Source organism: Nicotiana tabacum, chromosome 16, assembly GCF_000715075.1.
Source record: "Nicotiana tabacum cultivar K326 chromosome 16, ASM71507v2, whole genome shotgun sequence".
Lineage (NCBI taxonomy): Eukaryota > Viridiplantae > Streptophyta > Magnoliopsida > Solanales > Solanaceae > Nicotiana > Nicotiana tabacum.
Genome location: NC_134095.1, coordinates 22,893,060 through 22,907,407, shown reverse-complemented (window position 1 = coordinate 22,907,407; position 14,348 = coordinate 22,893,060).

Below are 14,348 nucleotides of genomic sequence, written 5' to 3'. Positions count from 1 at the left end.
CAAATACAAGTGACAAACTAACACTTATCCGTAAAGTTCCCCGCTAGACAAGACTCTCAAATCACTTATGTCAACATTGTGGATGGTGTTGAATGAGAATGAAAGATCCTCCTCAATCTATATTTTCCTACAAGAAAAGCGACTAGCCAAATATGAAGAATTATATTTTCCTTCTAGGAAAAAAGAAAAACTCAATTATGATAAATATGTTGTCATCTCCTTCAAGAGATAGTAAAAACCAAATTTAAAAATAAAATTAGGACAAACACCTTATTTATCTTATGACGATAAAATCATATTCCCACTGTTTCAATTTATGTAAACTTATTTTCTTTTTGGTCTGTTCAAAAAAGAATGAACCCTTTTTAAATTTGGTAACAATTTAGCTTAAACTTATAATTCTATCTTTAATGATAAGCTTTTATAATCACACAAATACTTTGAGGTCCTTTTTGATTTGTTTAGGACCACAAATTTCAAAATTCTTCATTTTTTTTTAAACTTCGTACTCAATCAAATATGTTTACATAAATTGGAATGGAGGGAGTATCTCCTGTCGTCTCAATAGCTGACCTTGGACCTCCTATTCATTTGCGGGTTGGATTGAGAGTTTTTTTTTTTTCAATAGGTCATTATTAGTGAGTGGGCATTCCATGCCTGCCTTTATTATTACTACTTAGTAGTTTTAATCCAATTTTAGAATTGCACATGAATTGTAATATGGATCTAGAACTGTGTGAAAGAGTCATCATCATACTTTAAATTATATGCAGTATTCAGTAAAAATAATGTGACTTAAATTTTTCATTGCAATATAAACATTGCCGATGTGTCACACTGAATAAGAGTAAATTGTAAGCTTTCTCATTAAAATTTAGCATGATTGAGCTTTCACATTTCCAATTGTCCGCTAGACAAGATCGCAACTTACTACCAAACTAGAAAAATTAAGTTTTTCATTTCTAGAATTTCAGGTAAACAACTTAGGACCCGTTTATTAATAATTTCTTTTTTTCTTTTTTTTTAAAAAAAAGTTTCAAAAATGTGTTTGTCCATTAAATTTTGCAAGTTTTTGAAAAAAATTCGAAAATTAGTTTTCCAAAAATCAAAAAGTGATTTTGATCAGTTTTTCAAAATTTTCAGATAAATTTTTTTCTTCACGCACAAAATATCAATATTTTTTCAAATGAATTACATGTCCAAATATAATTTCAAATTCCAAATACCATTTTTCAACTTAACTTCAAATGTTATTTAAAAAAAATACAATTTTTTTGTCCAGACGTTTACTTAAATTTTCTTATTAGTAATTTTAAACAATAAAATAATTTGAACATTGCAAAACCTTGTTCAAACAATGAGACATATCCAATTGCCCAAATGGTCCCTAACTTATCTTCCTTTTTCGATTTTTATAATTTCCATACTCTTTGATTGAATTTAATCAGGAATAACCTTTTGAATGATGTCTTCTTTTTGAATAGCTCCAGTTGTCTTCTCGGTAGGGCTGTCCTAATCTACTTAAGCAGCAATAGCTTCCCAAAAGTCGCACCCCTGCGTCCCACGCGCGTCCGTACTTGCACACACTTCTTTTTTTCTCAAATACTAAACGCCACGCGACATGCACGTGACTCGATCTTACCTTCCCTTTTATTTCTTAATTTGTGGGCCTAAAATACTTATTGTTTTGGAACTGTAATTACTTAAAAATCTTCCATTATGTGGTCAGGGCAATTACAGTAAAGCAGAACTACCGAATAGAATAAATACTAGTAGTACATAGTAGCATTTCCAAATTGGAAAAACGTGACAGAAGAGTTTATTATGCCTGCTAAATTGTTTAGTACCTATATCTGCAAAAGCAAAGTTCACAATTCTTTCTCTCGAGATTTTGCAATTTCTGTTTATTTGATGCTCTCTTTACAAAAACATTTGGCAGAATACATAGTTTACTCATCGATCTTGCAGCGAAATCCTTATTATACACCTTTTGTTTACGAAATTTTTTTTATATACTCAACTTTTCAATAGTATGTCTAAGACACACCACTTTTGTACTTGATCAATTTAAAAAAATATATTACGAAATTGTTTATCATATTGACTTTAAAAAGGAAAAAAATATATTAGAAATTACAATTAAAACCTATCTTCTTCGTCCTCCCATTTTATATCTTAAGCATCATTGTTGCTGCTATCATGGTTATTTGTGAGAATATTTCTAACAACACCAAAAATTCAACCACACTATCTAAACAACTAGCCCAAAATAATCGAGCAACAAACTGAGCTCAACAATTCAATAATCAACAAGACCCAATTGAATTTTCAAATTTTTTTCGATACCCCAATAATGATGGATTCTAGATTTTTTCATCAAACCTTCAATATTACTGTTAAAGCTTTTTAAATCTATCACAAGTAAATGATTTTCGCAATATTTGAGCAATAAACCAACAAAAACCGCTCAATGTTAGATCTAAAATTTTATGTTCTTTCAAAAATTCTATTTGGGAAAGAAGACGAGGGGAGGGTGGTCTGAGGAAGAAGACCAGAGGGAGGGGGAGGGGAGACAAAAAATGGGATTTTTTACGGGCTTCACACGCTTTTTTGTGTGTAAACACGCAAGTGATACCTGGTCAAAAGTAGTGTGTCTTAGACACACTTTTAAAAGGTTGGGTGTGTAAAAGGTTTTCCGTGGACGAAAGGTGTGTAACAGGGATTTCGATGCAAGGTTGATGGGTAAACTATGTATTTTGCCAAGACTGTTTGATCAAAAAATATGAACGTTTGTAATTAATTAAATAGATATGGGGTCAATCCTAGTTAAAGATAATAACTTCATATCTAAAATCGGCCAACATGGATGATGTAGGATAGTGTCGGAACTGATTTAATGCAATATGTGTTAAATATTCAAGGTCAACAATGGGATGAGAATAACTAGCATTAAATAACAATAAATGACACCGAAATGTAAATAACGAGAATGATTCACCCAATATTGAATGAGGTGGATGGTTATTCTTTCTGACAATGATGAATGATAAATAACTATGAGAATATTGGAGACTTTCTCAGATCTGATGTGAAAAGAATAGAATAATCAACAAAACGAATCTCTTTAGAAAGGTGGTATTTGTATTTTTCTATAGAATCTGCTTTCATGAGAGTTCTTACCAGAATCAATAATATATCCCTTTCACCTTATCTCTCTTTCTATTTATATGGGACATACCCCTCATCAACCCTAAAAGTACAAGTACAGAGAATATTTAATGAAATATTCTTCTAAAGACCCTATTACAAAACTAGCCGTTATTGTTGCTCTCAACATTTGACCTCAGCCATGATCGACTGCTCGCCGGTGAGTTCCATTAATCATTAGTCGACCTCAGCCAAATTACTTATAATAATACCGCTTTGTGCCGAATTTCCTTAGTCAGATTTTGACCCATACAGAAACATTTTGAAAAAGTTAATCCTACCTGCTTTTGTTAAACAACATAAAAAAAATTGGCAGATTTGTTAGGGATCCCTCGACTCGGCAGCTTTTATTTAGTTTTCTCTTAAATTTAACGTGGTCTAAAATACTTTAGTGAACTTAGAAATTTGATAGTCTTGACCCTCAAAGGTGGATCCAAGATTTAAAATTTATAGGTTCAACTTTATAGATTTTTGGCATTGAACCCATTATATTTTTAAAGTTACGGGTTCATATCTATTATTTTATAATTTTAATAAATTTTTACATATAATTTTTTACTCCGCGTCAAAAGTTATGAGTTCAACACTACATTCTCCTCTGTTGACACCCTAAAAGCTGATGCGCCAAAGAGCGTGAATACACTTCATTTAGGCGAGTGGTAGGGAGGAAAAATAAAAAAAAATTAGCTTCCAGGTGGAGTATTTTTCAAATACTAATTACCACATAATCAAATATAATGATTTATTTGTTTCAATTATATTTATCATTATTTTTCTTAATATACATTATATTTCGTTTTTTTTTCAATTGTATTTTTTTTAGATATGATAAATATATATTTCAATTATGTATTTTTTATTTTTTTCTGGTTCATATCCACAAAAGTTAGTTGAAACGCCATTTATTTTCGCCAAATAAAAAGAAGATTTAGCCAAAGTAAAGAAGTTCAAATGGTATATTTTCTACAAAAAGAAGAAAATATTGTATATTTTTATTTTTATTTTTATGCGATGAATATTTATTTAAACTATGTATTTTTCTTTTTCTTGTCAAATTCACAAATATTTGATCGGAACTTTACTATTTTTAGCTAAAATATTTATATAGCCAATATATATAGTTCCAAGAACGTATTTTATATTTTTATTTTTTTAGATGCAATGATAATTACTATGTTCTAACTCTGTATTCCTTCTTTTTCTTACCAATTATGCAATCGTAACTTGATTAAACATTATCTTTCGTGCAATAAAAAATTACAGTTAAAATAACATTGTTTCAAGTTTTTTTTTTCTAAAATAAATTTTGGCATGAAAAAATAATTTAAATGGTTGGTGTACTTAAAAAGATTAAAAAAATATAATTTATTGTAAAAAATAGTGCCACATGGAAAAAACATTCATGTGGCATCGCGTGTTTCACACTTCAATGGATTGTCAACGTTCATGGGGTTCGAGGTTATGAAATTGCCAAGTTCATGGGGTACTAAAAACCACGTGAAATTTTAGGGGAAGCTAAAAAAAGTTGCCAGATTCAAGGGGGTCCCGAAATATATTGCCTAAAAAAATTATATATTTTTTATCAGTATGGTAAACGTAAAATAAAATGCCAATCAATGTATACTTATTTGATATTTATGATGAAGTCGATTGTTTCTTTGTGGCAGAATAGCCTAAATGACACTTATACTTATCTCACTTTGTCATGACGGTCCTCCTACTTCACTTGTTTTTATCCAGACACTTTAATTTGATCAAAGCTTATTATTTAAACCCCTTTGACCGTTGACCAAGCACATGTAGCAACATAATGGTTGAGCTGGACAAAGTGAGTGCAATTCACGCAAATAATGAGCGTGAATATGAACATTTTGAACCAGAAATAATTAAAATAAGAAGAAAAAATTAATTAAATAAGAATGAAAATAAAATAAGTAAAAAAAAAAAAGCAAAAAAGGTATGTCTCTTTCTGTTCTTCCCGTACCCACCCCCTCCCTTTTTGTTCCCTCTGTACCTTCTTCTTCTTCTAAGTAAATATTTACAATCTCAGTTTGATTACATCCCAATCAGCTGTTCTCAAATAAAATTGATCTCAAACATAAATAAAATTTTTATCTAGGCTGCAAAAATATGAGATTGTGATGATAATTTTTTCTTCTGTCTCCAATCTCTTGCCTTGTCTTCAATATTATAGATCTGAGCCACCGTTGATTTTCCTCCATTTTTAATCTTTGAAATTCGGAGGTGAAAACCAACAGCCCTTGTTCTGCCATTGATTTCCTCAATTTAAAAAAAAAAACCAACAATCCTTGTTTATAAATGAGGGTAATTTCTATTTTACTGGGACCTCAAGAATGCGACAACAAATGGCATCAGCGATGCTTCGACCGTGTTCTCTCTGTTCGCCGGCAATTATGGTGAGATCAGTAATGACATGCTTAGAATTGAAAGTTAAATCGGACAAAAAGAGCTCGTAAAGCCTAACAATCTCGTCCATGGTTGGGGGCAACACGACAACATCATCATCGTCAAGCAGACAGGATTTAAGTGGACTTTGGACATAAAAATCCTAGCAAGGATGACGAAGAAGAGGGGAGAGACAGGAATGGTTCATACTTTCTAAACCCTAACAAAGGGGTAAGTGTAAACTGAGGGGAAAATTTGGATTTGGGAGGGATAAGAATCATTTCCCCTTTTATTTTCTTATGTGACATAATAATTGACCTGGAGCCTACGTGGTTTAATTTTCTTGACGTGGCGTCCCACGTGTAGGAGATTGTATTACATGCACTGGTCGTCTCGTGTCATAAGCGTTTATTATACACGATTTGAAGGAGTGTAAGTATTCAATTGGCAAATTATTAAGTTTGGGGACCGGCATGACAAAGTGAGACAAGTATAAGTGTCATTTAGGCCTGCCTTTCTTTTTCTTAAAAACAATATTTTATAGATAGTCAAGTAATTGAATCAATTATTTGAATTATTTTCGTCTAAAATAATATTATACACTATCCTATTCTAATAAGGTCATATCGTTTACGTTTCCGGAATAATTCTTCAATTACAATTTTAAGGATATCTATATGATCAACGCTAGCTAGTTCATAGTTTAAAGGTATAGGCTGCTGAATGAAAAATTGTACTGTTTAATATAAAAATCTAATCTATTAATATGAAATCTAATCTAGTTGTTTTATTATGAGTATATTGATAGTACTAATATAGTGTCTCTTGTTGCCTCTTTGAGCCGAGGGTCTCCTGGAAACAGCCTCTCTGCCCCTTGGGGTAGAGGTAAGGTCTGCGTGTACATATTACCCTCCCCAGATCCCACTTATGGGATTACACTGGGTTATTGTTGTTGTTGTAGTTAATCATGCTTTTAGCGACTTATACAAGTACTCAATTATATATCCAATATGATAACATTAATTCAATGTACGTACTTTCGTCCTATTCAACATAAATATTTAAAGCATGATATAATGTAGAGAAGATCTCCACCTAACATTTTTGACAGTGAGAGCAAATATTTAATGAATCGTAATTGTTGAATATCAACCACATATAACAAACAGGGTAAGTATTTTAGCTTTATAGGTAAATCTAGTAACAGTAGAGCTAGGATCATGTTTTTGCTAGCTAGCACAGAATATTTAACGAAATTCTTTGGAAGGACCACTATTTGATAGAGAATGTGATGGTCAATCTTGCAATTTACGAGTCCGGAACCAAAATATGGTTCTTTTGGACTCAAAGTACACAAATAGATGGTAAAAAAAAAGTTATATTTTTATATATAGCGCCACATTACCTGGTGCTATACATTAACAGTAACGACACCGTTAATGTATAGCGCCACATATTGTGGCGATATACTGTAAAATCTGGCACGCCCAGGTATAGCGCTACAATACTTGGCGCTATACATACATCATTAATGTATAGCGCCAGGTATTGTGGCGCTATACATACATTTTTTAAATCTCTTCCGTCTTCTTTGTCGATTCATCCTCCATTATTTTAACCTTCCCCTCTCTTCTTGGTCCCTCACCCCATACCCGCTTCTGCCCTCATTTAAAAAAAAAAAAAAATTGGATCCCCCCGACACATAAAACTTGAAGAACGTAGGTCCCACATTCGAGTAGAGCTTCGTGTTATTGTTGATTCACACTTTCGGAATCAAAATTTCAATCTTTTTGATTTCCGAAAATTCTAAATTGACGTATTTCGGTTTATTTTAAGTTGAAACATTTATAATAATGCATATTATTTGATTTGTATGTGTTCTATTTCGGTGTGTGTGTTTTTTTCGAAACTAGCATGTTAAATTTATTCGGATTTAATATTAGTGTTTTCTAAAAAAATATAAATTTGTAAAATAAATTTGTCCATTAATATTCTGATTTATATATATGTATTTTCATGCCGTTTTGTGTTTTATTTGCAATTAAATTTATTTGTTGTTTATGGTTAGTTTAGATTATTTTTTAGCGTAGTAAAATCTAGACCTTTTTAGCGTAGTAAAACGTAGACCCTTTTAGCGTAGTAAAATTTAGAGCCTTGTAGCGTAGTAATGTGTAGTATTTTAGCTTAGAATTCCTTTTGTTTAAGTATCTTATACTGGTTGTTGAAATGCAAACTTTGTACAATTAAGTTATTAAAAAATATGAATTTAAATTATAATAAAAACACATAATTATTAATGATAGTTTGGTGTCACTGGTCCTCAAAATATCGAGCCCTGAACACACACACACACACACACACACACACACACACATATATATATATATATATATATATATATATATATATATATAATTTGTACAATTAAGTTATTAAAAAATATAAATTTAAATTATAATAAAAACACATAATTATTAATGATAGTTTGGTGTCACTAGTCCTCAAAATATCGAGCCCTGAACCCATATATATATATATATATATATATATATATATATATATATATATATATATATATATATAATTTGTACAATTAAGTTATTAAAAATATGAATTTAAATTATAATAAAAACACATAATTATTAATGATAGTTTGGTGTCACTGGTCCTCAAAATATCGAGTCCTGAAACCTCTATATATATATATATATATATATATATATATATATATATATATATATATATATATATATATATATATATATATAATTTGTATAATTATGAATTTAAATTATAATAAAAACACATAATTATTAATGATAGTTTGGTGTCACTAGTCCTCAAAATATCGAGCCCTGAACCCATATACATATACATATACATACTATATATATATATATATATATATATATATATATATATATATATATATATATATATATATATATATATATATAATTTGTACAATTAAGTTATTAAAAATATAAATTTAAATTATAATAAAAACACATAATTATTAATGATAGTTTGGTGTCACTGGTCCTCAAAATATCGAGCCCTGAACCCATATATATATATATATATAATTTGTACAATTAAGTTATTAAAAAATATGAATTTAAATTATAATAAAAACACATAATTATTAATGATAGTTTGGTGTCACTGGTCCTCAAAATATCGAGCCCTGAACCCATATATATATATATATATATAAACATGGATATATATATATATATATATATATATATATATAATTTGTTCAATTAAGTTATTAAAAATATGAATTTAAATTATAATAAAAATACATAATTATTAATGATAATTAAGTTATTAAAAAATATGAATTTAAATTATATTAAAAACACATAATTATTAATGATAGTTTGGTGTCACTGGTCCTCAAAATATCGAGTCCTGAACCCATCCATATATATATATATATAATTTGTACAATTAAGTTATTAAAAAATATGAATTTAAATTATAATAAAAATACATAATTATTAATGATAGTTTGGTGTCACTGGTCCTTCAAAGTATCGAGCCCTGAACCCATATATATATAATTTGTACAATTAAGTTATTAAAAAATATGAATTTAAATTATAATAAAAACACATAATTATTAATGATAGTTTGGTGTCACTGGTCCTCAAAATATCGAGCCCTGAACCCATATATATATATATATATATATATATATATATATATATATATATATATATATATATATATATATAATTTGTAACAATTAAGTTATTAAAAAATATGAATTTAAATTATAATAAAAACACATAATTATTAATGATAGTTTGGTGTCACTAGTCCTCAAAATATCGAGCCCTGAACCCATATATATACATACCTTTTGCTTAAGTATCTTATACTGGTTGTTGAAAATGCAAACTTTGTACAATTAAATTAATAATTGTATTAACACACATAATTAGTAATTTGTACAATTAAGTTATTAAAAAATATGAATTTAAATTATAATAAAAACACATAATTATTAATGATAGTTTGGTGTCACTGGTCCTCAAAATATCGAGCCCTGAACCCATATATATATATATATATATATATATATATATATATATATATATATATATATATATATATATATATATAATTTGTACAATTAAGTTATTAAAAAAATATGAATTTAAATTATAATAAAAACACATAATTATTAATGATAGTTTGGTGTCACTGATCCTCAAAATATCGAGCCCTGAACCCATATATATATATATATATAATTTGTACAATTAAGTTATTAAAAATATAAATTTAAATTATAATAAAAATACATAATTATTAATGATAGTTTGGTGTCATTGGTCCTCAAAATATCGAGCCCTGAACCCATATATATATATATATATATATATATATATATATATATATATATATATATATAATTTGTATAATTAAGTTATTAAAAAATATGAATTTAAATTATAATAAAAATACATAATTATTAATGATAATTTGGTGTCACTGGTCCTCAAAATATCGAGCCATGAACCCATATATATATATAATTTGTACAATTAAGTTATTAAAAAATATGAATTTAAATTATAATAAAAATACATAATTATTAATGATAGTTTGGTGTCACTGGTCCTCAAAATATCGAGCCCTGAACCCATATATATATAATTTGTACAATTAAGTTATTAAAAAATATGAATTTAAATTATAATAAAAACACATAATTATTAATGATAGTTTGGTGTCACTGGTCCTCAAAATATCGAGCCCTGAATATATATATATATATATATATATTAATGATAGTTTGGTGTCACTGGTCCTCAAAATATCGAGTCCTGAACCCATCCATATATATATATATATAATTTGTACAATTAAGTTATTAAAAAATATGAATTTAAATTATAATAAAAATACATAATTATTAATGATAGTTTGGTGTCACTGGTCCTCAAAATATCGAGCCCTGAACCCATATATATATATATATATATATATATATATATATATATATATATATATATATATATATATATATATATATATATATATATATATAATTTGTACAATTAAGTTATTAAAAAATATGAATTTAAATTATAATAAAAACACATAATTATTAATGATAGTTTGGTGTCACTGGTCCTCAAAATATCGAGCCCTGAACCCATATATATATATATATATATATATATATATAAACCCATATATATAATTTGTACAATTAAGTTATTAAAAAATATGAATTTACAGTTGACGACATGGACGCGACTATACATCCCGGCCCTCAGACGTTGGATCTCTTAGCCCTACAGCCCCAGCATAGATCCGAGTATATATGGGACGGACAGTTGCTTATGCAAACTTTCCGGGCTAGGAGAGTGGATCTATTGTGGGAGTTTTTGAGTCCTCCCCGCATTCTACATTTGATCACGACCTTGATTGAGCGGTGGCGACCGGAGACGCACACTTTCCATTTGCCCATCCGCGAGGCCACCATCACACTCCAGGACGCTGAGATTTTATATGGCATGTCCGTTGATGGCTTGCCAGTTTTACTGCCTGCGACGAGGAGATATTATTCGCGGCAGGCATATTGGGATATGCTGCACATGCTTACGGGTTTCATGCCGGAGGACGAGGCAGTAGCGTCTGGGTCCAGTCGTATACAGTTGGTCCCCATTAGAGACCACCTGGTGCAGATCCACCATACTATTACCGACGAGTCAGCGGAGGTAGATGTACATCGATATACGAGGCTGCTGTTGCTCCTTCTATTTGGGGGGTCTTTTTCCCGAACACTTCGGGGAACCTAGTGAGCCTCCGTTTTCTGCATCATATTGCCCGGTTCGAGGATATAGCCATCTACAGCTGGGGTGGTGCTTTCATCTCATATCTGTACCGGCAGATGTGCTGGGCTTGCATCGGCACATAGAGAGACGTTTGTGGCTTTTTGCCGCTTCTACAGGTGACAACATATTCAAATAATATGTCCATTAGTTACAATTCTACCTAGTTATAGTTAGTCTTATACTTTACGTCAACTTTGTATGTTAGGTTTAGGTCTGGGAGCGATTTCTGCAGTTTCAGCCACCTCTACCACAGCTACCGGCTAATGTATAAATTCCGCAACTCCCTCTAGCCTGTAGGTGGGTTATGCGTCGTACTCTTGCACGAGAGTATGATGCCCATCATAATCTCCCCCTCTGCAGGGATGTGTTGGATCTGCTGGAGGACGCACAAGTAAATATCTAACTAAACTTACTTGTTATAGATTAACTTAGTGTTGTGCATAGTAACGATTTGTGTTCTTATTTGATGGTTCATCTGGACGCCGTACAACGATGAGGTGATAGGTATCCTGCCAGCGTATTGCACGTTCAGCCGACATATTTGGAGGGCTTCTGTCCCGCTCATATGCCTCGATATTGTCGAGCACCATACCTCCGAGCGGGTATTTTGTCTGTTTGGCCTGCCGCAACCTATACCGACTCCGCCTGCATGGCATGCTTTACATTATGAGAGCGATGATCGGTTTAGGGCGGATGACACATTTATGGCATGGCTTAACGAGCAGTTGGGTACTTGGGACAGGCGAGGGGACTTGACCCCACCTCCGTAGCACTTTCCTATTCAATGTTATATGGCATGGTACCGCACTGTTTCTCGACTTTTTATCGGGAACCCAGTTCATCAGGCATACGATCGGTACGTCCCATACGTCGGGAGACACGAGGCCCTGGTATGTTTTCTATTATTATTAGTTATATACCTATAATTTAGTGCCAAATATGTAGTTTATATTTTTTACTTTGTGCAGGCGATTGGATTGCATACCGTCTATCATATGGGGCAGCAGATGCAGAGTTATGTCCACGATCCTGTGGCCATGTAGGAGTATAGACGTTAATTCATGGATGTGGCTGCCCAGACACTGCAGCGAGCCCGATCGGATTAGCGTTTGGCACACGAGGCTGATTATATGGACCCAGCGCAGTACCATCGAGGTCGTAGTATCCCACGAGCTGGTGGTGTCGGACAACGTGGTCGTGGGCGGAGAGGAGGTGGTCCCCAGCAAGGGGGCGTTGAGGCTCCTGCTGATGATGTTGCTGCTGATATGGCAGGTGGCATGCTTGAGACGGACATGTCGTCTTACAACTTTGGAGTTTATCGCACTCCAGTGCCATCGCAGGTGACCCCATCGAGTCAATTATTGATCACGGGCTCGGATATTCAAGGAGTGGATTGGACTAGATACTTCTCAGGCCCGTCTACCACTGTTGAGGATCGACCAACCCAAGATTTTTATAGTGGGCGCCGACTGAGTTATGGCTCCACATCACATGCGCAGGTATGAGTTTATTAGTATTGAATTTGAATTTGTTTTAAATGTAACTTATGTATTTTCTTTAACTTTATTAATTTCCTTTTTAAGGCTTCATGCGATGCAGCGACAGATGACTACATTCAGGATCTAGAGACGATGATGGTAAGACAATATAAATTGTTGTAATTGTTATGTAGTTTCTATACTAAGTTTCATATTATTATGTAGCCTTCTACTAGAGCTGACAGCACCACCGATACATGTCATCCTGCACCGCATCCGGCTATAAGGAGACGACTTGATGATGATGATGATCCTGATAGCGTACCCGGGCAGGAGGGGATGCGCCTCAGGCCAGCAGCTGCATTGAGACACACCGAATGCGGGACACATTGACATAGTGTAAATAATATTTTGTATACATTAACAACAATATTTAATCGAATATGCGCATTACTTTTTTTAGTTCTCCATTCGTTTGATAGTTTCATAAAATAAAATTTAGTACAACACAAGCACTTAAACTTAACTTCCACTTCAATTAAAATAAAATTTAGTACAACACAAACACTTAAACTTAACTTCTACTTCAATTAAAATAAAATTTAGTACAACAAACAAGGAAAACATTACTACAGCACAAACACAAAAACAAACACAAACATAGCAGGCCAACATAATAAAAATACATGAAATATGAAAAATACACTAAACACATACATGTCAATGTTTAGGCCCGGTTGCTATTTATTCTCCGCTCCAACCACTTAAATCGTTCTTCCAGTTATTCTTTTTCTTCTTCTACCTCTTTCAGTTTCGCCTTCACCTCCGCAAGTTCCAGTTTATATTTTTTTTACGTTCCTCTTGTGCTTCACAATTCCATTGTGTTTTCCATTTTTCTTTTCTCACCTCCTTCAGGGTCGCCCTCAAGTCTACAATAATTCTATTGCTTTCTTTTTCATGTTCCCGTTGTCTTAAACACATATTATGAAGAAACTGTAGTTGTTCTCTGTAACATTCCTGATAACATGGTTCACCAACCCATTCCTGAAAATCACAAATAGGTTCGCCGGGAACCTTGTAAAACTAGTTCATATAGTGCTAGTAGTGGCGTCCAACTTCACCACCGTCCCAACAATTTTGCATCAAATATGCTTTTCCACAGTTGCACTTTGGTGGACGACGAGGTTGAGCGATTTGTGTAATATTTGCTTTTAGTAAAAAAAACCTTACTTTTAATAAAATATTTGCTTTTAGTAAATTTTGAGCACATAAAATAACTACAATGAGCCCGTTATTTATAGGCGAGACAACACACACATAACGTACTATCTAATGACGCTATACTTTGTGTGTTAAATATCATGATGTTGACAAGACAACTTTATGTCAGCTGGTCAGC